The sequence below is a fragment of the Chelonia mydas genome, chromosome 23, assembly GCF_015237465.2.
Source record: "Chelonia mydas isolate rCheMyd1 chromosome 23, rCheMyd1.pri.v2, whole genome shotgun sequence".
NCBI lineage: Eukaryota > Metazoa > Chordata > Testudines > Cheloniidae > Chelonia > Chelonia mydas.
Genome location: NC_051263.2, coordinates 14840848 through 14866893, shown reverse-complemented (window position 1 = coordinate 14866893; position 26046 = coordinate 14840848). Strand labels below are relative to the sequence as shown.

At 45.3% G+C, this 26046-nt stretch overlaps 1 long non-coding RNA gene across 1 annotated transcript; it reads right to left on the bottom strand.

Annotated features, from left to right (window-relative positions):
* Positions 1–1467: 1467 nt before the first annotated feature.
* LOC122463656 lies at positions 1468–23454 on the bottom strand. The gene is made up of 3 exons (XR_006287230.1): positions 23380–23454; positions 22798–22799; positions 1468–1587 (listed from the first exon to the last, which is right to left on the bottom strand). It is a non-coding gene; the product is annotated as an uncharacterized LOC122463656 (long non-coding RNA).
* Between the last annotated feature and the right edge of the window lie 2592 nt (positions 23455–26046).

Genomic DNA, 26046 nt, shown 5'->3' with positions numbered 1-26046 from the left:
GGCCCTGAGAGGAGAATGTCGTTTGCAGGACGCACTGCGACACACTGCTATTATAAGGAGCGTAGGTTGTGGTATTTCCAGCACTCATCGCTGTCAGAACAAAGGTGTCCCCTGAGGCTAATGGGGCAGATCCGTAGTTGGCATAACTCGTTGTTGCTCCATTGGAGTGGATATTGGTTTACACCAGCTGAGGATCTGGCCCCGGTAGCACAAGGGTGGGGATCGAGAAAGTTTTTGGGGCCTTTCCTCTCCCTGTGGCATTGGGTGGATAATGAACCAAGTTAAAATGAGCCAGTTAATGGGAAATGTCTCTCGTGGCCTGGAACATGCAGAGCTCATTAAGCTCCAGGATGGTTTCAACAGATGTAACACAAACAACAAACTCATTGCATCAAAAAGAACTTCCAGATGGAGATCTGGCCCATTGACCTCAAAGGAGCTTCGGCCGATTCATAAACTAGTGAAATACAAAAAAGAAGATGGAGCTACTATAGGGTGGGTGCATAACTGGTTGGAAAACCATTACCAGAGAGAAGTTATCAGGGTTACACAGTCAACCTGGAAGGACAGATCAAGTGGGGTCCTGCAGTGATCAGTTCTGAGTCTGGGTCTGTTCAACATTTTCATCAATGATTTAGATAATGGCATAGAGAGTACAGTTATAAAGTTAGCAGGCAATACCAAGCTGGGAGGGGTTTCCAGTGCTTTGGAGGATAGAATTAAAATTCAAAATGACCTGGAGAAACTGGAGGAATGGTCTGAGGTAAATAGGATGAAATTCAATAAGGACAAATGCAAAGTACTCCACTTAGGAAGGAATAATCAATTGCACAAATATGAATTAGGAATAAATGACTACCTAGAAAGGAGAATTGCGGGAAAAGATCCAGGGGGATAGAGTGAATCAAAAACTAAATATGAGTCAATGATGTAACACTGTTGCCAAAAAAGCAAATATCACTCTGGGATGTATTAGCAGAAGTGTTGTGAGCAAGACATAAGTAGTAATTCTTCCACTCCATTCAGCACTGGTAAGTCCTCAGCTGGAGTATTGTGTCCAGTTCTGGGCACCACATTTCAGGAAAGATGTGGACAAACTGAAGAAAGTCCAGAGAAGAGCAACAAAAATGATTCAAGGTCTAGAAAACATGACCTATAAGGAAAGATTGAACAAACTGGGTTTGTTTAGTCTGGAGAAAAGAAGACTGAGGGGGAACATGATAACAGTCTTCAAGTACATAAAATGTTTTTTTAAAGAGAAGGGTGATAAACCGTTCTCCATGCTCCTGGGGGAATTCTGCACCAAAAAATTAAAAATTCTGTGCACAATATTTTAAAATTCTGCATATTTTATTTGTCAAAATAACACAACATAAATCACACTAGATTCAATTATTTTTGGTCATTTATTTCAAAATATCTGTCAGCAAGTACGTCTGCAACAATACAGACCCCCCCCCTCCCCCCCCCCCAAAATGATTCAGGAAATGTTTTTTGACAAATAGATTCCTTCCTAGGCATATTAATACAGAATTCCAAGTTATAATTCATTTAACCTACAATACAGAACCAGATTTCCCGCACCCCCTCAGAAGCAGTGCAAAGGCTTGCGGGAGTCAGGGGTAATGGAGGAGCTGAGGGAGAGGGAAGTAAATTGCTGGGAAAGAGCCTGGGTGTGAACTTGGAGGGTTGTTGGGTGTGGGTGGGAAAAGTATGGAACAGGGTTTTTTTTTTGGGAGGGGGCATGGAGGGATTGTTAGGGAGCTTCCCCCATGCAGACCCTGGCTGACCCCTAGCCTCTCCCATTGAGTTAGGCACATCTGCCCCTGTCCCCATGTGTCCCTCCACCCCCCACTCAGACACTCACTCCCCACGTCTCCATGTGGTTTTGCAACCCTCCCCCCATCCCCATGTATCTTTGTGCCCTCACCTAGCCACTCCCCTGTCCCTATGTAGCTCTGTGCCCCTCCCACATCACCATGTGATCCTGCACCTCCCTCCCACCTATTCTATATCCTCTCTTATGGTAGGCCTGCAAGCAGTTCACAAAGATCATTGAATTGAAATATACAGTTTATGTAAAAGAGAAACCAGAGAGAGAAAACATTCCTGAGGGAGAGGAAATATATCACAGAGCACCAGCGTTTTTTGATGTGTGGAGAAAATGCTGTATTTTATTACTTGACCGATGCCTCAACAGGAGAGCACATATCTCTCTCAATATTCCAGCAAGTGCTCCCATTGTGGTGGCAGGTCAATGAAGGTCCATTCGGATGGTTTGGGTTTGATTTCTCACCAATAGGAAACATTTCTCAGAAACCAGAGAGTCTTTTGGAGATTGGAGGAAGGTGAGGGGTGGAATCTTTGAAGGAGTCGACTCCAGAAAGAATATCCACATGCACTGGCACTTTCTTATATAGTTATTTGGAAAGTTCCAGCGGTGTTTGGCTATTCTTTCTGGGAATGTCTGGGGGAACGGTGGCGCACAGCCAAAAGATTTTTAGTGTGTGCAAAAATCCCCCAAAACAACAAATCAGAGTTCTGCATTGAAACCCAGCAATGTGCTTGTTCTCTCAAGAAACCAGAGCCAAACCAGACTGCACCTTCTTACAGAACAACCGGAGAGTGCAGTTGTTTGGATATGATTGGTTGGAATTTCCCCAGTGGAGGTTGGTAATCATTCAATGCTGGAGTACAGGTGCAGTTCTTAATGCTGTCTTAGGGTAAGACTACCTGCAGTTCACAATGATCGTTGAGGTTAAAGAGACACTTATTGAAAAAGGGAAGGGAGGTGGTGGGGAGTATTGGCCTGGCCATCTGTGTCTGCCATGTGCATGGTGGCCTCTGCTGGTGATCCACTGCCTCGGAAGCAGCTTGCTGCGCTGCTCGGGTGACGTAGCAGATCCAGCGGGGAGGCAAGGTGAGAGAGCAGGAGGTGGAGATCTGCAGACGAGGAAAGCAAGTGCAGTTTGCCAGGATGGAGCTGCCTGGTCTCCTGCCAAGCCCCAGCACTGTCCCTGAGTGCCTCTGGGGAACTTTCAGTGCCCTGGGTTCATCACCCAGCCTTGGGCTGCACGAACGCTGAGAGGGAGGGTGGTCAAGCAGCCCATTCCCAACCCAGGACAGCTGGTAAACACTGGGGGGAGAGGTAGGATGGGGGATACTGGAGTTCTGGGGAGTTGTGGGAAGGGAACAGTCCCCGTGGGGGGCCTTTGCAGCCACTGCACCTGGTGCTCTGCAAGCGGCTTGCCCCGCATGGGCCTGTGCAAACTTTGTTTGACACACTGGGTGCTCAGGGTAGAACCGCAGGCTGCCTATGCACACTGTGTCCCTGCTGGCACCACTGGTAGTGCTACAGAGCTCACTTGGGGGCTGCGTGGGGCTCACTTGAGAGCCAGGGGCCGGGAACTCAGTGTTTGGCCTTTCCCAAGAAGTTGGCAGAGTTAGGCAGCTCAGGGGCAGCTGGGCACAGTGCCCCACAGAGCGCAGGAGGCAGAAGAGGGCAGAGGCTCCAGGACTGCACTCCACTACGGGCTGATAGCAATGCTGCTGGGGAAGCTGCACGGAGCACCAAGCGATGGGTGAGGAAGTAAATGGAGGGGAAGCTACAGTGATTGCAGGGTCCATGACAGGGTTAAGGCTGTGTGTGCAAGGCAGCGGGTGGGATGGGGTGATTGTGCTGCATGGTGGGTAATAAGTATTTTGGGGAGAAAATACTTGTGTGTTTTCTACTTGTGCTATTCACTGGGTCAGGACTGGCCATCAATGTTTACAGATGGGTCCTGGTCCAAAAAAGGTTGAGAATCACTGGTCTAACCTGTTCTTAAAAACCTCCAGTGACAGAGATTGCATAACCTCCCTACATAATTTGTCCCAGTGCTTAACTACCCTGACAGCAAGTTTTTCCTAATGTCCAACCTAAACTGCTGTTGCTGCAATTTAAGCCCATTGCTTTGTGTCCTGTCCTCAGAGGCTAAGGAGAATAACTAGTAGGGGAATTCTGCGCTATTGCACGTGTGGATAATTAATGAGCTGTGCATATTTTTATTCTTTTGCACAGAAAAAACTTCTGCCAAAATGCTGCTGCAGTTCCACTATTTGCCCACCAGAGGGCGCTGTGATGATAGAACAAAGCAGCAGCTCCCCACCAGCTAGGAAAGAGCCTGCAGAGCCTTCTTCGCATCACCTCTCAGGCAAGGTCAGGAGACAGGGCTATGGGTTCACACAGCATGGGGTGGGGTGGGGGTCAGACTGGGGCTCATAAGGGCTAGTGGGGGGGACAGACTAGGGCAAAGGCTGAATTGGAGTGGAGGCACAGAATTGGAGTGCAGAGGCTGGTTGGCTGCCACCTTTTCCCCAGACATTCCCAGGAAGAATAGCCAACCACAGCAGGAGTTTTTGGAGTCATTATATAAGAAAGTGCCAGTGTGTTTGGATGTTCTTTCTGGAGTTGACTCCTGGGATTCCATGCCTCGCATTCCTCCAACCTCCAAGAGACTCTCTGGTTTCTGAGAAGCATTTCCTATTTGTGAGAAGTCAAATACAAACCATCCGAATGGACCTTCAGTGACCTACCACTCCAATGGGAGCACCTGCTGGAATATTGAGAAAGGTTAGTGCTCTCCTGTTGAGGTATCGGTCAGGTGAAAAAAATCCAGCGTTGTCTCCACACAGCACAAATGATGATGCTCAGTGATATCTTTCCTCTCTCTGGAGTGTTTTATGTCTCTGTTTTCCCTTTTACATTGACTGTATGTGTACATTCAAAGCTTATTGTGAACAACAGGTTGTCTTACCCTAAGAGAGGATAAAGAACCACAGCTGTACTCCAGCACTGAATGATTAGCAACCTCCATTGGGGAAATACCAATAAGTCATATTTAAAAGACTACCCTGGGGTCATTCTGTAGGAGTTGCAGTCTGGTTTGGATCTGGTTTCTTAAGAGAAGAAGCGCATTGCAAGGTTTCAATGCAGAACTCCTACGTTTGTTTTTTGAGAGGTGGTTTTTTTTTGTTTTTTGTTTTGCACAGATTAATGCTATTATTATAGAGGAAGATTTCCCAGGCAGGGGCTAGTTGCCTGCCACCTTTCCCCCAGATATTCCCAGGAACAATGGCCAAAGACACCAAGATATTCCTGTATAAAAAAGAAAGTGCCAGTGCATTTGGACATTCTTTCTGGAGTTGACTCCTTCTGGGATTCCACCCCTCGCATTCCCCCATCCTCCAAGAGGCTTTCTGGTTTCTGAAAAATGTTTCCTATTCATGAGAAGTCAAATCCAAACCTTCTGAATGCACCTGCACTGCCCTACCACTTGTTGGAGTACTGAGAAAGGTAAGTGCTCTCCTATTGAGGCATAGGTCAAGTGAAACAATATAGTGTTTTCTCCACACAGCAAAAACAATGACACTCATTCATAAGTTTCCTCTTTTTCTTGAGTGTTTTCTCTGTTTTCCCTTTTTCATCAACTCTCTGTTTAAATACAATGATCATTGTGAACTGCAGGTAATCTTACCCTAAGAGAGGATAAAGAACTGCTCCAGTACTCCAGATTTGAATGGATAGCAACCTCCACTGGGGACATTCACACCAATCGTATCTAAACCACTCTGCGGTGGTTCTGTAGGAAGTGCAGCCCGGTTTGGGTCTGGTTTCTTGAGAGAACAAGCACATTGCTGAGTTTCAATGCAGAACTCTGATTTGTTTTTTGGTTTGTTTTGCACAGACTAATGCTCTTTTTCCCTACAGGGAGATTTCCCAGGCAGGGGGCTGGTGATCTCCCAGCATTTCCCCAGATATTCCCATGAAGAATAGGAAAGCTGGAGTTTTTGGAATAACTATATAAGAAAGTGCCATAGTGTTTGGATGCTCTTTCTGGAGCTGACTCCTTATGGGATTCCACCCCTCACATTCCTCAAAGTAGAGATTAATCGTTTGGGGGGCAGGGTTTTCTGGGACACATGCTTCCCCCCACCCCCTGATTTGCTGTTTGGCTTGCACTAAGAATGCTCACCTGGACTTTGCATGCTTAGTAACACTGCTGAGGCTTCGTGCCCTCACTGAACTCCCCGACTATCAGCAGGCACAGATTGTCTCTGCCTGAAATCTTCAGGAGACTCTGATTTCTGAGAACTTTTCATGTGAAGTCATAACCAAACCACCTGAATGGACCATCACTGACCTACCACCCCAAATATTGTTGGAATATTGAGAAAGGTAAATACTCTCCTGGTGAGGGATAGTTCAAGTGAATAATTACAGTATTGTCTCCACGCAGCACAAATCCACAAGGCTTATTTGTATGTTTTCAGACTCTTTGTTGCTCTCAGTTTCCTCTTCTCCAATCACTGATCGATTAAATGCAATTATTATTGTAAACTGCAGGCTGTCTCATTCTAAGATATGACAAAGAACTGCACCTGGCCTCCAGCGCTGAATGCAGAACAACCTCCAAGAGGAAATTCTAACCAATCCTGTCTTAACCACAGCACTCTCTGGTCATTCTGTAGGATAGCGCTGCCTGGTTTGGATCCGGTTTCTTGTGAAACACAAGCACATTGCTGGGGTTTCCATGGAGAACTCCTCCTTTTGTTTTGCATGGGCTAATGCTTTCTTTTCCTAGAGAAATATTCACCTGGACGTGGCTGGCTGGCAGCCACCATTTCCCTCCAAAATTCCCAGGAACAATCTCCAAACACAGCTGGCACTCTCTGAAGTGGTAAATAGGAAAGTGCTGCTCTGACTGGGCATTGTTTCTGCAGTGGAGTCCATACGGGATCCTCTCTGTCAGATGCTTCCAACCTCCAAGAGAGTCCCTGGTTCCTGTGAGCATTTCCCAGTGGTCAGAAGAGGAACCCACAGAACCACAATGGAGCTTCACTGACTTTGCACCCCAACAGGAGCACTGGCTGGAATGTTGACAAGGGTACGTGCCTCATGTTGAGGCCTAGGTTAAGTGAAAAAAAATACAGCATTTTCTCTGCACAGCTCAAAATGGTGACTCTCATTCATATCTCTCCTCTCTCTTGAGTGTTTTCTCTCTGTTTTCCCTTTTCCATTGACTGTTTCCATTCTCTGATCATGGCGAACTGCAGGTTGTCTTACCGTAAAGCAGCATATAGAACTGCACCTGTACTCCAGAGTTGAATGATTAGCAACCTCCACTGGGGAAATTCCCACCGATCATATCTAAACCACTGCACTCTCCAGTCGTTCTGTAGGATAGTGCTGCCTGGTTTGGATTTGGTTTCTTGAGAATAAGCACATTGCTGGGTTTCAATGCAGAACTCCTATTTCTTGCTTTTTGTTTTTTTGCACAGACTAATGATCTTTTTCCCTAGAGGAAGATTTCCTAGGGAGGGGCTGGCTGCCTGCCCCCATTTCCCGAGACATTCCCAGGAACAATAGCCAAACACAGCTGGAACTTTCTCAATAACTACATAAGAAGGTGCCATTGCGTTTGGATGTTCTTTCTGGAGTTGACTCCTCCTGGGATTCCACCCCTCTTCTTCCTCAAACCTCAAAAGTAAAATGTTTATAAGCAAATACGCAACTTAGAAGCCTACAGATATTTCCACACTGCATTCACGGGATGTGTGATTACAGTATATAGATACCTTTAGTCCTATTTTACCCATTTGTTAATTATCTGGGTTCCAGAATTTGGGGAAATGGGGGAACTAAATTAGAGTTTGGATAATAAAAGGATGGCTTAAATGGAGAGAGAGAGAAGTGCTGTGGTATGTGACAGGAAGATACTAATGAGATTAAAAGGGGAAGTCTATAAAAAGGTGGTCCATCTAGTTTTAATGTAGGGTCCTCAGTATTGGGCAACAAAGAAGACACATGAGCAAGTGGTCTGCTCCACAGGAATGCGAATGTAGAGATGGGTGAGTGAGGAATGCTTAAAGTAACACCCATAAATGGGAAAATTAGGGAGTGCAGGCTCAGAGAGATTGATCATGTAAAGTTCCATCCTGGCAACTACGTGGGTAAGAGAGTCCAACAGATGAAGACTGAAGGAGAAAGACAGAGAGGCTGACCCAAAGACGAAGCAGTGGGATGTCACAAAGGAAGACATCTAGCAGGTAGTGCAGAGAGAGGATCTGTCATTGAGCAGAGCACTTTGGAGGGAGAGGACTTGTCGAGTGGAATGCCAGGAACAATAATTTTCAAACAAGCCCTTTGATGCTTTCTCCCAGGCTGCTTTTCACACTCAGGAGGTGTTCCCCAGAAACACCCAGAAAACTAACTCATTGTTCAAACTAACTCAAAGACTTTAAGGCCAGAAGTAATTAACTCACTGGTCAATATTGTCTCTTTGTTTCCTGGTACTTCCCGTACAATGTTGATAAATGTAAAATGATGCACATTGGAAAATATAATTCCAACAATAAATACAAAATGATAAGATGTAAATTAGCTATTATAAGTCAATTGTGGAGTCATTGTGGAGAGTTTTCTGAAAATATCCACTCAGTGTGCAGCAGCCATCAGAAAAGCAAACAGAATGATAGGAACCATTAGGAAAAGGATAGATAATAAGACAGAAAATATCCTAATGCCATTATACAAATCTATTTTTTAATATTGCATGCAGATGTGGTCGCCCCACATTATGGGAGTGGTGAACAACAGGGGATCAGAAAATAACTATTTAATCACAGAAGATGCTGAGATTCAAACAGGTATCATTCCGCAGCAGTTAAAACACAAATTGTCAACAGCACCTATCAAAATAGCCTGACCAAAGTCAATAGCCTTAAACTGAACGCTAAGATCTCAAGCAGATTTTTTCTTATGTTGTTTATCTGTGCATTGTGATTATTATTGATGGAAATGTTGTTGTTGGTTTCTGTGTGCACTGTGAAATTGACATTTATCAATATTTACCAATGAAAATCCAAGCCTAATAATGATGAATCCAATCCCATGCTTCAGGGTCTCATCTGGGGTCAGGAGGGAATTTTTACCAGTCTGAGGAGGTGTGTGTGTGTGTGTGGGGGGTGGGGAGCTCAACTTCCTGAGAAGCATCAGAGATTAGCCACAGCTAGAGACAGGATAGCAATCGGGGTGGACCGGTGTTCCAGGGTACGAAGGAGAATCCTTTGTCTTCAGTGCTGGGCAGCTATGTCTTGCTCATGTGCCCCAAACTCAGATTTGGGGTCAGGAAGGCATTTTCCCCCAGGTCATATTGGCAAGGAACTTGGAGGTTTTCCTCCTTTCTCTACAGACTGGAGCATGGGATGCTTGGTGGCATTAACTGGGCACACACCATCTCATCATTTCTGTTCCGTTGCAGGGCCTCAGTCATTAAGTGGTGCCTCTGGAGTTATCAAACATCCTGGTAGGGATATTAAACCTCCTGCTTCAGGGAGGGGCAGATTATTTCCCATCTGCTTCTTGACATCTCCTACACCTTCCTCTGCAGCACTTGGGGCTGGGCCCTGTCATAGAGAAGATCCTAGGCTATATGGACCTTGGGTCTGGTCCAATCTGGCAATGCCTATGATCTTGTACCCGTTGGTCTAAAGGGTGTGTGAGTGAATTCTTTGTTATTTAAAGTGGTTAGGTGCTTCTGGAACCAGAAATATGGTGTTTAATTAGGCTGGCACTAGGAGACTGAACACAAGAACGGCATCAGGACTCCTGGGTTCTATCCCAGGCTCTGGGAGGACAGTGGGATCTAATGGTGAAAGTGGGAGGGCTGAGAGTTAGCACTACCGAATTATATTGCCATCTCTGGTTGGGGAGTGGGGCTTAGTGGGTTGGAGAATTGGGGGCTGGGAGCCAGGACTCCTGGGTTCTATCCCTAGCTCTGGGAGGGGAGTGGGGTCTAGTGGGTTAGAGCATAGGACTAGGTATCAGGACTCCAAGGTCCTAATTACAGTTATGCCACTCATTTTTTCTATGACCCTGGGCAAGTTACTTTCCTTCTCTGGACCACAGTTTTCCATCTGGAAAATAGACGGATAATAATATATACGGAGCAACCTCATATGGAATTAATAGAATAGATTTATGCAAAGTTTAATAATTGGCAATATTTCTGTAGTTTAGAGGGGTGAGATGTTCAGAGCAAGATTTTAAAATACTGTTATTTTTAACACACACACATTAGGATAGTTTCATTCCTTAACTTGTATTTAAAACCCACAAGATTTTCAAGTTATATTTATGTCATAAATAAACAACCTGTTATAAATACAGTATCTGTCACATGGGATGTTGCTTGTATTTCTTTTTAAGTAAAAATAGTGTCATTTGTCATTAGGTAAGTGAGCAAAAACTTCTGGTTTTTTGGAATTTGATTAGTACCCATCATTCACACATATTCAAGAATATTTCTGCATGAAACCTTCCATACACAGGAAAGACTTTGGCTCAGAATTGTGTTGTTCAAATGGGTTCATCCCTGTGGCATCACATTTTGGAATTTTAACCTCTTCTACCCACCCCAGTCTCTAAACTGCATCCATTTCTAACATGTATTTGAGTCCATCCCCCAGTGACTGAAGTTGTTGACTGAGCTGGAGTTAACACCCCATTGAAGAGGATTAATCAGCAGTTCAGTTTCACACTCCTTTGATATGGCTGGACAGAGAAAGAGGTGTTGTTCCCCTCCAGGCAATAAAGAGCTTTTGGCAACTGCCTCTGGTGATTAAAGACCCCAGGGGAGTTAGAACAGAGAAGGCTAGTCTGCTCACAAATTTCCTACCTATACAGATAGGAAGCTGATGTCAGCTACCATCCTCACTCCAGAGATCCCCAGGAACTTTATCCAAACAACCACACATAACCATGCACTCATATTGGAAAACACAGTCAAACACACACAGAATCATGCACTCCCACATGTAGAAACACAGAGTAACACATACATATATACGCAATCAAAGAAATACACAGCCCACAAACACAGGCTCACACAATTAAAGTCCAAAGAGTACATGAGCTCGACTCAAATACAAACACACAACAGACACAATCACACACTCAATGTACAACCAACAGTATTCAAACACTCAGATACAAACACACAAACATGTACTCTTGCGTGTCTTAATAAGGGCTCCCCTGTTTGTATATTGTTCTTGGAGCAAAATTCACCCTGTGAAATTAGAGTCATAGAATCATAGGACTGGAAGGGACCTCATGAGGTCATCTAGTCCACTCCCCTGCACTCATGGCAGGATTAAGTATTATCTAGACCATACCTGACACTCCAGGTGTTTCTCTAACCTGCTTTTAAAAATCTTCAGTGATGGAGATTTCACAACTGCCATAAGCAATTTATTCCAGTGCTTAATTACTTTGACAGTTAGGAAGTTTTCCCTAATGTCCCACTTAAACTGCCCTTGTTGCAATTTAAGCCCATTGCTTCTTCCCCTATCTTCAGAAGTTATGGAGACATTTTTTCTCTCCCTCCTCCTTCTAACATCTTTTGAGGTACTTGAAAACTGTTATCATGTCCCGCTTCAGTCTTCTCTTCTCCAGACTAACCAAACCAATTTTTTCGATCTTCCCTCCTAGGTCATGTTTTCTAGACCTTTAACCATTTTTGTTGCTCTTCTCTGGACTTTTTCCAATTTATCCACATCTTTTCTGAAATGTGGGGCCCAGAAATGGACATAATACTCCAGTTGAGACAGTATCAGCACGGAGTACAGCTGAAGAATTACTTCTTGTGTCTTGCTTACAAAATTTCAGCTAATACATTCCAGAATGATGTTCGTTTTTTGATGCATATTTAGTTTGTGATCCAATATGACTCCCAGATCTCTTTCTGCAGTACTCCTTCCTAGGCAGTCATCTCCCATTTCGTACGTGTGGAACCGATTGTCCTTTCCTAAATGGAGTACTTTGCATTTGTCCTTATTCCATTTCATCCTATTTACTTCAGAAAATTTCTCAAGTTTGTCCAGATCAGTTTGAATTTGAATCCTATTATTTAAAGCTCTTGCAACCCCTCCCAGTATCATCTGAAAACTTTATAAGGTACTCTTTAGGCCAGTGTTTCACAAACTGGGGTCTGTGGATCCCTGGGGGTCTCCGAGGATACTCTAGGGCAGGGGTCCCCAATGCGGTGCCCGCAGGTGCCATGGCGCCTGTTGGGGCATTTTTGTGCGCCTGCAGGACACCCTGCCACGAAATGCCGCTGAGAAGCATTGCTGTTTCTCGGTGGCATTTCGACGGCGACACTTCTTTCCGCTGCTGCTTCTCAGCGGCGGCATTTCGGCGGCGGGATGTCAGGCACCCGCCACAGTCTTCTGGGAATAGCAATATGCTATTCTCACAAGAAAGGTTGGGGACTGCTGCTCTAGGGGGTCCACGGGCCCTGCTGATCAACTCCTCCCCCTCCAGACGCACAGCAGGGCTAAGGCAGGCTTTCTGCCTGCCCTGGCTCCGTACTGCTCTTGGAAGCGGCTGGCACATCCCTGAGACCTCTGGGGGGGATGGATTCCCCTCACACTGCCCCTGGAGTGACCAGCCCTCTGTGGAGAAAGAAGTGGTTCGGGACTATTTAGAAAATCTGGACAAGCACAAGTCCATGGGGCTGGATGCGCTGCATCTGAGAGTGCTAAAGGAGTTGGGGGATGTGATTGCGGAGCCACTGGCCATTATCTTTGAAAACTCATTGCGATAAGGGGAGGTCCCAGATGACTGGAAAAAAGGCTAATGTAGTGCCCATCTTTAAAAAAGGGAAGAAGGAGGATCCGGGGAACTACAGGCCAGTCAGCCTCACCTCAGTCCCCGGAAAAAACATGGAGCAGGTCCTCAAGGAATCAATTCTGAAGCACTTAGAGGAGAGGAAAGTGATCAGGAACAGTCAGCATGGATTCACCAAGGGCAAGTCATGCCTGACTAATCTAATTGCCTTCTATGATGAGATAACTGGCTCTGTGGATCAGGGGAAAGCAGTGGACATGTTATTCCTTGACTTTAGCAAAGCTTTTGACACGGTCTCCCACAGTATTCTTTCCAGCAAGTTAAAGAAGTATTGGCTGGATGAATAGACTGTAAGGTGGATAGAAAGCTGGCTAGATCATCAGGCTCAACGGGTAGTGATCAATGGCTCCATGCTGAGTTGGCAGCCGGTATCAAGCGGAGTGCCCCAAGGGTTGGTGCTGGGGCCGGTTTTGTTCAATATCTTCATTAATGATCTGGAGGATGATTGGATTGCACCCTCAGCAAGTTTGCAGATGACACTAAACTCGGAGGAGAGGTAGATACGCTGGAGGGTAGGGATAGGATACAGAGGGCCCTAGACAAATTAGAGGATTGGGCCAAAAGAAATCTGATGAGGTTCAACAAGGTCAGGTGCAGAGTCCTGCACTTAGGACGGAAGAATCCCATGCACTGCTACAGACTAGGGACCGAATGGCTAGGCAGCAGTTCTGCAGAAAAGGACCTAGGGGTTACAGTGGACGAGAAGCTGGATATGAGTCAACAGTGTGCCCTTATTGCCAAGAAAGCTAACGGCATTTTGGGCTGTATAAGTAGGGGCATTGCCAGCAGATCGAGGGACGTGATCATTCCCCTCTATTTGGCATTGGTGAGGCCTCATCTGGAGTACTGTGTCCAGTTTTGGGCCCCACACTACAAGAAGGATGTGGAAAAATTGGAAAGAGTCCAGCGGAGGGCAACAAAAATGATTAGGGGACTGGGACACATGACTTATGAGGAGAGGCTGAGGGAACTGGGATTATTTAGTCTGCAGAAGAGAAGAATGAGGGGGGATTTGATATCTGATTTCAACTACCTGAAAGGGGGATCTAAAGAGGATGGATCTCGACTGTTCTCAGTGGTAGCAGATGACAGAACAAGGAGTAATGGTCTCAAGTTGCAGTAGGGGAGGTTTAGGTTGGATATTAGGAAACACTTTTCACTAGGAAGGTGGTGAAGCACTGGAATGTGTTACCTAGGGAGGTGGTGGAATCTCCTTCCTTAGAAGTTTCTAAGGTCAGGCTTGACAAAGCCCTGGCTGGGATGATTTAGTTGGGGATTGTTCCTGCTTTGAGCAGGGGTTGGACTAGATGACCTCCTGAGGTCCCTTCCAACCCTGATATTCTATGATTCTATGATTCTTCAACTTGTTTTTACATAGCTCATCTCATGCTTTGTCCTTTACTGCTGGACACCCTTAGACCAAATGAGGCTTACAAAAGACACACAGCACTCAGGTACACCAACACACAACCATGCATAAAAACAGAAAAGCAAATAAACTGCTCACACACTAAACACCATGAACCACACACTGACACAGAAACAGGCACTCACTGAGTGGCTAAACAAGAAAACAACCTTGCTTTGGATTCTGTTCCTGGAGTCAGGTAATTGGGGTGGTACCAGGACACTGAACATAGGAGCAGGTATTATGACTCCTAGGTCCTACCCTAGTTCTGTGAGGGGAATGTGGTCTGTGGTTAGACTGAGGTGTCTGGGAGCCAGGACTCCTTGGTTCTATGCCTATCTCTGGGTCAGGTTTTGTGGGTTAAAGCAGAGGGGGATCTAGGGCTTTGGATCTATCACTAGTTCTGGGAGGGGAATAGGCTTCACTGGTTAGATGGAGTGGGGCTGGTAGCCAGGGCTTGTGAAGTCTATCCCTGGCTCTGGGTGAGGAGTGGTGTTTAATGGGTTAGAATGAAAGGGATGGCAGTTAGGAATCCTGGGTTCTGTTCCTGGCTCTGGGAGGAGTGTGGGGTGTAGAGGATAGGACTTGGGATCATGTCTCCAAGGTTATAATTCAAGCTATGCCACTGCTTCTTTGGGCAAGTCTCTTTCCTTCTTTGTGCCACAGTTTTCCATATGGAAAATAGAGGGATAATAATATGTAGAGAGCAACCTGATATGAGAATTAATAGTAAGGTCATATTTCTGCCGGGTTTGATAATCGGTTAATATTTCTGTAGGGATAGTGGTGATATTGTTTTTACTTTTTAAACACACCCACACACATTTGGATCATTTAATTGCTGAACTTGTATTTAAAATCACAACGATTTTCAAGTTATATTTATGTCACAAATAATCAACCTGTCTGTAAATACAGGATCTGTCATGTAGAATGTTGTCTGTATTTATTTTTAAGTAAAAATAGTGTCCTTTATCGTTTTTTAGTATAGTAAGTCAGTGAAAGCTGCTAGTTTATTTGGTATTTGACTTTCACCTTGAAAAACATATGCAAGAACGTTTCTACCTGAAACCTTCCCTAGACAGAAAAGTCTTTGCTTCAAAATTGGGTTATTGAGGTGGGTTTGTATTTGTGGCATCACATTTAGAGTCTTAACCCCTTTTCCCCATACCTGTCTCTAAACTGTATCAAAATTCTAACATGGGTTTGATTCCAACCTCAATGATTGAAGGAGCCGACTGGGTGGGAGTTAACACCCCATTGAAGTGGATTAATCAGCAGTTCAGTGACACACTCCTTTGATGAGGCTGGATAGGGACGGAGCTATTGTTCCTGTGCAGTTAATGAAGAGCATTTGGCAACTGCCTCTGGTGATTAAAGAGCCATGGGGAGTTAGAAAAGAGACACTCATCTGATCTGCCTGATCTGCTCACAGATTTGTAGCAGTATAGGTAGGAAGCTGATGTCAGGCTGCCATCCTCATCCCAGAACACCCCAGGAACTATATGCAAACAACCACACACAGTATGCCAGAGGTTTGTAGCTGGACATCAGCATCACAGATTGGGAGGCAGTCCAGCTTGTGTGTTTGGAGGCTCAGGGGTCCCACAGCCTAGGCTGTGCCCCAGGGACCCCATCACACTAGTGCTGCTCTGTTTGGACTCTGTTCATTGAGAAATATTCACCTAACTAAATCAGAACTACCGGTGTGGTACAGACACTCACATACACAGCAACACACGCTCCTATACACAACATGTAGTGAAACACCTACAAACATGCCTTTGGACACACACAGTCTCTCACGCACATGGTAACAGTGACTCAAACACACTGCCATTGGCAAATTCACACACACAATCACATGGACAGAAACACAAACACACACAAAGGGCTTCTCCACACTTACAAGTTTGCAGCTTTAACGACAATACCTTCTGCCACTCAAGCTTATTCCCATTATGGGCTTTAGCTCAAAATTCTGCTACTGAGAAGGTTTTGTCCTTATGCCCGTCCCATTTTGGACTCCTATAGGGTCTCCATTAAAGGACTGGTCTAAAACATGCACTGGCATGGCTGCATTGGAGAGTGCTGTCCTTCTTTTATAGAGATAGCTCCATCAGTATAAGCTGTAGTGTAGGCGCACTTATACCAGTCCTACCCATTTACAGCTAAACCAGCCTTAAACATGGGGCCACGCCAAGGCCTGGGGATAGGCTCTGCTCTGTGTCTGTGATAATGTAGTGTAGACATTATTACAGTAATGGAGCGGTTCTTCTGTCACTGTCATAAATACACCTCCTGGAGAGGCGATGGAAGAACTCTTCCTTAGACCTAGGGCTGGCTTCACTGGGGCTCAGGTCAACCTAACTCTGTCTCTCGGGGTGTGAACAGATCCCTGTAGCCTATATCTCTCGAGTAACTGGTATAAACTGGGCCAGCAGAATACCTATGATGCCATTACAAGCTGCATCTACACTAGGAGTATTTGCCTGTAAAGCTGTACCAGAAAAATTAGTGCAGACAAGTCCTCAATCTGTAAAATGTATCCTTTTCAAGTGTGGGGTTCAGTCAAACCCAGCAGTGATGGAATGGGGGAGCTGGGGGGGAATTGACACCCCAATGAAGTATTTGGGGTGCTAGAGGGGTCAGTGCTTTTATTGCTGCTGTTTTGTGGAGGAAAACATTATTGCAGATGCAGAGGTGAGCGGCCCCTTGTTGAAGGCTGGTAGCTCTGTAAACGTACAGCAATCTATACACAGAGCACGGAACAGGACCCCAAATTCCTAACCACGTCTCTCTGCTGACTTTGCAACCAAGCTGCTAGCCCTGTATCAGCAGTATCCCAGTGGATGAGGCTAATGTCATATAGGCTTAAATCAAATGTAACTCATTTACTCTAGCACCATCATAAATTGGGGCAATGTGGCCTATAGACGCACAGAATGTGGCATGCCCACACACAAACATGAACACAATAGCACATACACATGCGCATGCACAAACAAACAAACAAACAAAGCAGAAAACCACCCCAGTCCAGCAGGCAGATACAGTCGCACAAAAATGTGCTCAGGTACACATGATGCTGTAGTGCAAAAACATATACACTCCCACATGGAATGAAGGACACACTTGCATGAATAGACACTAAAATACCACCCAGAGATGTGTATGACCTTCTGCAATCACATTTTTTGACTCTCAACCCCATTCCCCAGCTCAGCAGCTAAACTATATTAAGTTCTAGCATGGATATGAGTTTACAACCTCATGACCAGCCTGGGGGAGAGGGAGGCTAAAAACCCAATGAGCTGGAACAGCTGCTATTGGAGTCTGGTTTATGTCAAAAAGTCCAGAAGTGTGTGCCCAGAGCCCGGAACAGGACCCCAAATTCCTATCCATATGGCTTCCCTTTCTGCTGGCTTTGGAAACCATTTGCCAGCCCCATCCCATAAGGTTCCCTGTGAGTGAGGCTTGTGTCCATGCAAAGTGGGGGTTTTCTTGGACGTTTGCAAACAGCTGATTTAATCAGCAGCTCAGGCTGATGCTCCTTTGATGTGCCTGGCTATTGTTCCCCTGCAAGTCCCTGAAGACTACGTGGTGACTCCCTCTGATGATTAAAGGGTGGGGAGGGACTTGGGAGGGAGACACTGAGCTGGGGCCCCTGCATATAAGAGGGGCTGGAAAGGCTCAAGGCCAAGAGACACCACAAGCCCTGGGACAGACCATGCTGCCTCTGAGGCCCAGTTCTGCCAGAGCCCCTGACGAGATGATGCTTTGCATGGAGACATCCCAGCCAGCCTGGACCTGGGGAGAATGAGACACACACTGATGGGTAAGTCCTGCTCTGCTTTGCAGACCTGACACTTGATTTTTTGAACCTTAGCAGCATAGTTTGGGTAAAAACACAGGTGCTTCTCCTGGGAAAAGGAAGCCACAGGACACATCTAGTTATATGATGCTGGCCACTGTAAGCAGGAATTTAGACTAGATGGACCATAGATTTGTTTGTGTCTGGTAATTCCTATTTGTTCCTACTCTTTTTTCTCAGCATCTCTCTCCTTCTATCTCACTCATCTTTCTTTCTTTTGTTTTGCTTTCTCTCCATCCAGCCATCTGCCTGTCCTCCTTTCACTCTTTCCCTGTGTGTTTCTCTGACAGTTTTGGTCCACGTGTTTAGCAATAGTTTTTAAATGGAAGGTGCTGCTTAGTTTGGATCTTGTTGACAGAGACAAACTTCAAAGCACATTGCTCGGTTTTCCAGGTGAGATCCTCCATTTAGTGGCTTCTACTGAAAATTGCCCTGGCAAATCACTTTTCTACATTTGATAGAAAAGCAAGTACAGGAGGTCACCTTTTCCCAAAGAAGTATGTTTAAGCCAGACTGGAAGTACATTAGTTCTATACTTGTGTCTGTGTGTAGAATATTTTCTTATTGGGTTTCCTTTGAAAATCAGAGACATTTTCATTCTCTCTCTCTCTCTCTCCTCTCTTCCTCTGTCCCCATTCCCCCAGCGATACTCTGGTTTCAGAAAACAATTTCCCATTCATGAGAAGTCATATACAAAGCATCCAAATGGTTCATCACTGACCTACCGCCCCAACAGGGCACTTGCTGGAATATTGAGAAAGGCAAGTGCTCCTCTGTTGAGAAATAGGACAAGTGAAAACCTACAGCCACCATTTTCCCCTGCAAATTCCCAAGAACAATCTCCAAACACAGCTGGCACTCTCTGAAGAGATAAAGCAGAAAGTGCTGCTCTGTCTGGGCATTGTTTCTTCAGTGGAGTCCACACAGGGTCCTATCTGTCGGATGCTTCAAACCTCCAAGAGAGTTCCTGATTTCTGAAAACATTTCCCAATGGTCAGAAGTGGAATCAACAGAATCACAATAGAGCTTTGCTGACTTTGCACCCCAACGGGAGCACTTGCTTTAATATTGAGAAGGGTACGTGCTCTCCTGTTGAGGCATAAGTTAAGTGAAAAAAATACATCATTTTCTCTGCACAGTATACAACGGAGACTCTCATTCATATGTTTCCTCTCTCTCGAATGTTTTTTCTCTCACTGTTCCCTTTTCCATCGAGTGTATGTTCAAATTCAGTGACCATTGTGAATTGCAGGGAGTCTTATCCAAAGACAAGTTGAAGAAATGCACCTGAACTCCAGCGTTGAATGACTAGCAACCACCACTGGGGAAATTCCCACCAATCATATCTAAACCACTGCACTTTCTGGTTGTTCTGTAGGATAGTGCTGCCTGGTTTGGATCTGGTTTCTTGAGAGAACGAGCACATTGCTGGGTTTCAGTGCAGAACTCTGATTTGTTTTCTGCTTTTTTGCACAGACTAATGCTCTTTTTCTCTAGAGGAAGATTTCCCAGGCAGAGGCTGCCTGGCTGCCACCATTTCCTCAGACTCTCCCTGGAACAACGGCCAAACACAGCTGGAGCTTTCTGAATAACTCAATAAGAAAGCGTCAGTGTGTTTGGACATTGTTTCTGGAGTCGACTCCTTCAGGGATTCCACCCCTCACCTTCCTCCAACCTCCAGGAGAATCTCTGGTATCTGAGATTCCCACTGGTGAATCATCAAATCCAAACCATCTAAATGAATCATCACTGCCCTACCGCCCCAACGGAAGCACTTGCTGGAATATTAAGAAAGAAATTGCTTCCCTGTTGAGGCATAGGTCAAGTGAGTATATACAGTCTTTTCTCCACATAGCACAAAATGAGGTCTCTGATTCACGTTTCCTGTCTTTCTCAGGTTTCAGAGTAACAGCCGTGTTAGTCTGTATTCGCAAAAAGAAAAGGAGTACTTGTGGCACCTTAGAGACTAACCAATTTATTTGAGCATAAGCTTTCGTGAGCTACATGATGCATCCGATGAAGTGAGCTGTAGCTCACGAAAGCTTATGCTCAAATAAATTGGTTAGTCTCTAAAGGTGCCACAAGTACTCCTTTTCTTTCTCAGGTGTTTTCTCTCTCTTTTCCCTTTTTCAATGGCTTTTTGTTTTAATTCAATGATCTTTATCAACTGCAGATAGTCATACCTTGAGACTGCATAAAGACCCGGTCCTGTACTCCAGCTTCAAATGACTAGCAAACTCCCCTTGGGAAATTCCCACCAATAATATATAAAGTACTGCACTGTCTGGTTATTGTGAAGGATAGAACTTCTTGGTTTGGATCTGTTTCTTGAGACAACAAGCACATTGCTGGGTGTCCATGTTGACCCCACCTTTGGTTTGCATTGGTTTATGCTTTCTTTTTCTAGAAGAGTGACCTGGATATGGTTCACTGGCAGCCACCATTTCCGACCCACCCCCCCAAAAAAATTCCCAGGAACAATATTCAAACAGAGCTGTCACTCCTCTGGAGAGCTGAATAAGAAACTGCTTCTCTGTCTGGGCATTGTTTCTGCAGTGGAGTCCAAATGGGATCTTATCAAATGGATTCTTCAAAGCTCCAGGAAAGTTCTTTGTTTCTGAGAACATTTCCCAACGGTTAGAAGATGAACCCACAGAATCACAATGGAGCTTCACTGACTTTGCACCCCAGCAGAAGCACTGGCTGGAATATTGACAAGGGTAAGTGCTCTCCTACTGAGGCATTGGCTAAATGAAAAAAATACAGACATTTTCTCTGCGCAGCACAAAATGATGATGCTCATTCATATATTTCCTCTCTAACTCTCTCTCTAGTGTTTTCTGTCTCTGTTGCCTTTTCCATTGACAGTATGTTTAAATTCAGTGACCGAAATGCTGGTAATCTTACCCAAAAACAGGATAAAGAACTGAACTGTACTCCACCCTTGAATGATTAGCAACCACCACTGGGAAAATTCCCACTAATCATATCTAAACCACTGCACTTTCTGGTTGTTCTGTAGGATAGTGCTGCCTGGTTTAGATCTGGTTTCTTGGGAGAACAAGCACGTTGCTGGGTTTCAGTGCAGAACTCCAATTTGTTGGTTTTTCTTTTTTGGCACAGACTAATGCTTGTTTTCTCTAGAGGACAATTTCCCAGGCAGAAGCTGGTTGGCTGCCATCATTTCCCCAGACATTCCCAGAAACAATAACCAAACACAGCTGGAGCTTTCTGAATAACTAACTAAGAAAGTGTCAGTGTGTTTGGACGTCCTTTCTGGAGTTGACTCCTTCAGGGATTCCACCCCTTGCCTTCCTCCAACCTCCACGAGAATCTCTCGCCTCTGAGAGCTTTTCCTACGGTGTGAATGGACCGTCGTTGACCTACCGCCCCAACGGGAGCACTTGTTGGAATATTGAGAAAGGTAAGTGCTCCCCTGTTGATGCATTGGTCAAGTGAAAAAAGTACAGCATTTTCTCCACACAGCATCAATCCACAATGCCTATTGCTATGTTTTCAGGCTCTGTTTTGCTCTCGGTTTCCTGTTCTCCAGTCACTGAGAATTTAAGTGCAATAATCATCGTGAACTGCAGGCTGTCTCAATCCAAGATATGACAAAGAACTGCACCTGGCTTAGAGCACTGAATGCAGTGCAACCTCAAAATAGGAAATTCTAACCCATCCTCCCTGAACTGCACCACTTTCTGGTTCTTCTGTAGGATAGTGCTGCCTGGTTTGGATCTGGTTACTTGAGAGAATGAACACATTGATGGGTTTCAATGGTGAACTCCAATTTATGTTTTTTTCGCACAGGTTAATGCTTTCTTTTCCTAGAAGAATTGTCTCCTGGATGTGGCTGGCTGGCAGCCACCCTTTCCACCCCCAAATTCCCAGGAACACAGCTGGCACTCTCTGAGGAGCTAAATAAGAAAGTGCTGCTCTGTCTGGGCATTGTTTCTACAGTGGAGTCCATACAGGGTCCTGTCCGTTGGATGCTTCAAACCTCCAAGAGAGTCCCTGATTTCTGAGAACATTTCCTAATGGTCCAAAGAGGAACACACAAAATCACAATGGAGATTCACTGACTTGCACCCCAACAGGAGCACTGGCTGGAATATTTACAAGAGTAAGTGCTCCCCTGTTGAGGCCTAGGTCATGGGAAAAAATACAGCATTTTCTCTGCACAGCCACAACGGTGACTCTCGCTCATATGTTTCCTCTCTCAGCTCTTTCACTGTATTCCTTTTCCATCGATGGTATAAGTTCAATGATCACTGTGAACTGCAGGTGCTCTTACCCTTAGAGACTCCTTATGGGTTTCCACCCCTCACCTTCCTCCAGCCTCCAGGAGAAGTCGAACCCAAACCACCCAAATGGATCATCACTGCCCTACCGCCCCAACGGGAGCACTTGCTGGAATATTGGGAAAGGTAAGTGCTCCCCTGTTGAGGCATAGGTCAAGTGAAAAAGTAACAGTGTGTACCCGCTGCCCAGCACAAATCCTCAACTAACTTTCAGGCTCTGTCTTGCTCTCAGTATCCTCTTCTCCAATAACAATTAGTTTAAATGCAATTATCATTGTGAACTGCAGGCTGTCTCACTCTAAGATATGACAAAGAACTGCTCCTGGCCTCCAGTGCTGCATGTGGAACAACCTGAAAATAGGAAATCCTAACAAATCATGTCATCACCACTCACTCTCTGCTCGCTCTGTAGGACAGTGCTGCCTGGTTTGGATGTGGTTTTTGTGAAACACAAGTGCATCGCTGGGTCTCCATGGAGAACTCCTCCTTTTGTTTTGCACAGGCTGACATTCTCTTGTCCTAGAGGAATGTTCACCTGGTCATGGCTGGCTGGAAGACACAGTTTCCCCCTAAATTTCCCAGGAGCAATAGCCAAACACAGCTGGCACTCTCTGAGGAGCTAAAGAAGAAAGTGCTGCTCTGTCTGGGCATTGCTTCTGCAGTGGAGTCCATGCAGCATCTTATCAAATGGATTCCTCACACCTGTGGGAGAGTCCCTTATTTCTGTGAACCTCAAAATAGGAAATCCTAACTAATCATGTCATCACCACAGCAGTCTCAGGTCGCTCTGTAGGATAGTGCTTCCTGATTTGAATCTGGCTTTTGTGAAACTCAAAGCACATTGCTGCGTGTCCATGGAGAACTGCACCTTTTGTTTTGAACAGACTAATGCTTTCTTTTCCTAGTGGAGTGTTCCACTGGACATGGCTGGCTGTCAGCCAGTTTCCCCCCCAGATTCCCAGGAACAGTCTCCAAACACAGCTGGCACTCTCTGGAGAGCTAAACAAGCAAGTGCTGCTCTGTTTGGGCATTGTTTGGGCTGTGGAGTCACAGAATCAATCACAGAATCACGGAATATCAGAGTTGTAAGGGACCTCAGGAGGTATCTAGTCCAACCCCCTGCTCAAAGCAGGACCAATCCCCAATTTTTGCCCCAGATCCCTAAATGGCCCCCTCAAGGATTGAACTCTCAACCTTGGGTTTAGCAGGCCAATGCTCAAACCACTGAGCTATCCCTGCCCCCACCACTGAGCTATCCCTCCCCCCTTATGGAATCTTATGAAATGGATTCTTCAAACCTCTGGGAGAGCCCCTTATTTCTATGAACATTTCCCAATCGTCAGAAGAGGAATCCACAGAATTGCAATGGAGATTGGCTGACTTTGCACCCCAACGGGAGCACTGGCTGGAATATTGGCAAGGGTAAGTGTTCCCCTGTTGAGGCCTGGGTTAAGGAAAAAAATACAGTGTTTTCTCTGCACAGTACAAAACAGTGACTCATTTTTTCTCTCACTTTTCCCTTTGCCATCGACTATGTTTAAATTCAGTGACCATTGTGAATTGCAGGGAGTCTTATCCAAAGACAAGTTGAAGAACTGCACCTGAACTCCAGCGTAGAATGATCAGCAACCTCCACTGGGGAAATTCCCACCAATCACATCTAAACCACTGCACTCCAGTCTTTCTGTAGGATAGTGCTGCCTGGTTTTGATCTGGTTTCTTGGGAGAACAAGCACATTGCTGGGTTTCAAGACAGAACTCCAATGTGTTGATTTTTTGTTTTTTTGCACAGACTAATGCTCTTTTTCTCTAGAGGAAGATTTCCCAAGCAGAGGCTGGCTGGCTGCCACCATTTACCCCAGACATTCCCTGGAACAACAGCCAAACACAGCTGGAGTTTTCTGAATAACTCAATTAGAAAGTGCCAGTGTGTTTGGATGTTGTTTCTGGAGGTGACTCCTTCAGGGATTCCAGCCCTCACCTTCCTCCAACCTCCATGAGAATCTCTGGTCTCTGAGAACTTTTCCTTTTGGTAAGAAGTTAAAAATCCAAACCATCCAAATGGACCATCACTGATCTACTACCCAAATGGGAGCACGTGCTGGAACATTGAGAAAGGTAAGTGCTCCCCTTTTGAGGCATTGGCCATGTGAAAAACTGCAGCATTGTCTCTACACAGCACCAATCCACAAGACTTAATTGTATGTTTTCAGGTTCTGTCTGACTCTTGGTTTCCTCTTCTCCAATCACTGACCATTTAAATGCAATGATCCTTGTGAACTGCAGGCTGTCTCACTCAAAGATATGACAAAGAACTGCACCTGGCCTTCAGTGCTGAATTCGGAGCAACCACAAAATAGGAAATCCTAGCAAATCATGTCATAATCACAGCACTTTCTGCTCGCTCTGTAGGACAGTGCTGCCTGGTCTGGATCTTGTTTTTGTGAAACACAAGCACATTGCTGGGTCTCCATGGGCAACTCCTCCTTTTGTTTTGCAGAGGCTAATACTTTCTTTTCCTAGAGGAAAATTCACCTGGTCATGGCTGGCTGGAAAACACAGTTTACCCCAAAATTCCAGAAACAATATCCAAACACAGCTGGCACTCTCTGAGGAGCTAAAGAAGAAAGTGCTGCTCTGTCTGGGCATTGTTTCTCCAGTGGAGTCCATACGGGATCCTCTCTGTCGGATGCGTCCAACCTCCAGGAGAGAACATTTCCCTATGGTCAGAAGAGGAACACACAGAATCACAGTGGAGCTTTGCTGACTTTGCACCCTACAGGAGCACTGGCTGGAATATTGACAAGGGTAAGTGCTCTCCTGCTGAGGTCAAGGTTAAGTGAAAAAAATACAGTGTTTTCTCCGCGTAGCACAAAATGATGACACTCATTCACATGTTTCCTCTCTCTCTAGTGTTTTCCCTCTGTTTTCCCTTTTCCATCCACTGTTTAAATTCAGTGATCATTGTTAATGGCAGGTAGTCTTACCCAAAAACAGGATAAAGAACTGTGTCTCTACTCCAGCTTTGAATGATTACCAACTTCCATTAGAGAAATTCCCACTAATCGTATCTAAACCACTGCACTCTCCAGTCATTCCTAAAGGATAGTGCAGCCTGGTTTGGGTCTGATTTCTTGAGAGAACAAGCACATTGCTGGGTTTCAATGCAGAACTCCGATTTGTGGGGGTCCGGTGGGATTTTTTGTTTGTTGATTTCCCAGGCAGGGGCTCTCCAGCTCCCACCATTTCCCCCAGACATTCCCAGGAAGAATAGCCAAGCACAGATGGTGCTTTCTGAGTAACTCTGTAAGAAAGTGCCAGTGTGTTTGGACGTTCTTTCTGGTGTTGACTCCTTCTGGGATTCCACTCCTCGCCTTGCTCCAACCTACACGAGAATCTCTGGTTTCTGAGAAATATTTCCTACTGGTGAGTAGTCAGATCCAAACCATCCACCCCAAGGGGAGCACTTGCTGGAATATTGAGAAAGGAAAGTTCTCCCCTGTTGTGGCATATGTTAAGTGAATAAATACAGCACTGTCTTCACATAGCACAAAACAAGGACTCTCATTTCCTATCTCTCTCAAGTGTTTTTCTCTTTCTGTTTTCCCTTTTTCATTGACTCTTATGTTTAAATTGAATGATCATTGTAAACTGCATGTAGTCATACTCTAAGACAGAATAAAGACCTGCACCTGTACCCCAGTGTTGAATGATCAGCATTCTCCGCTGG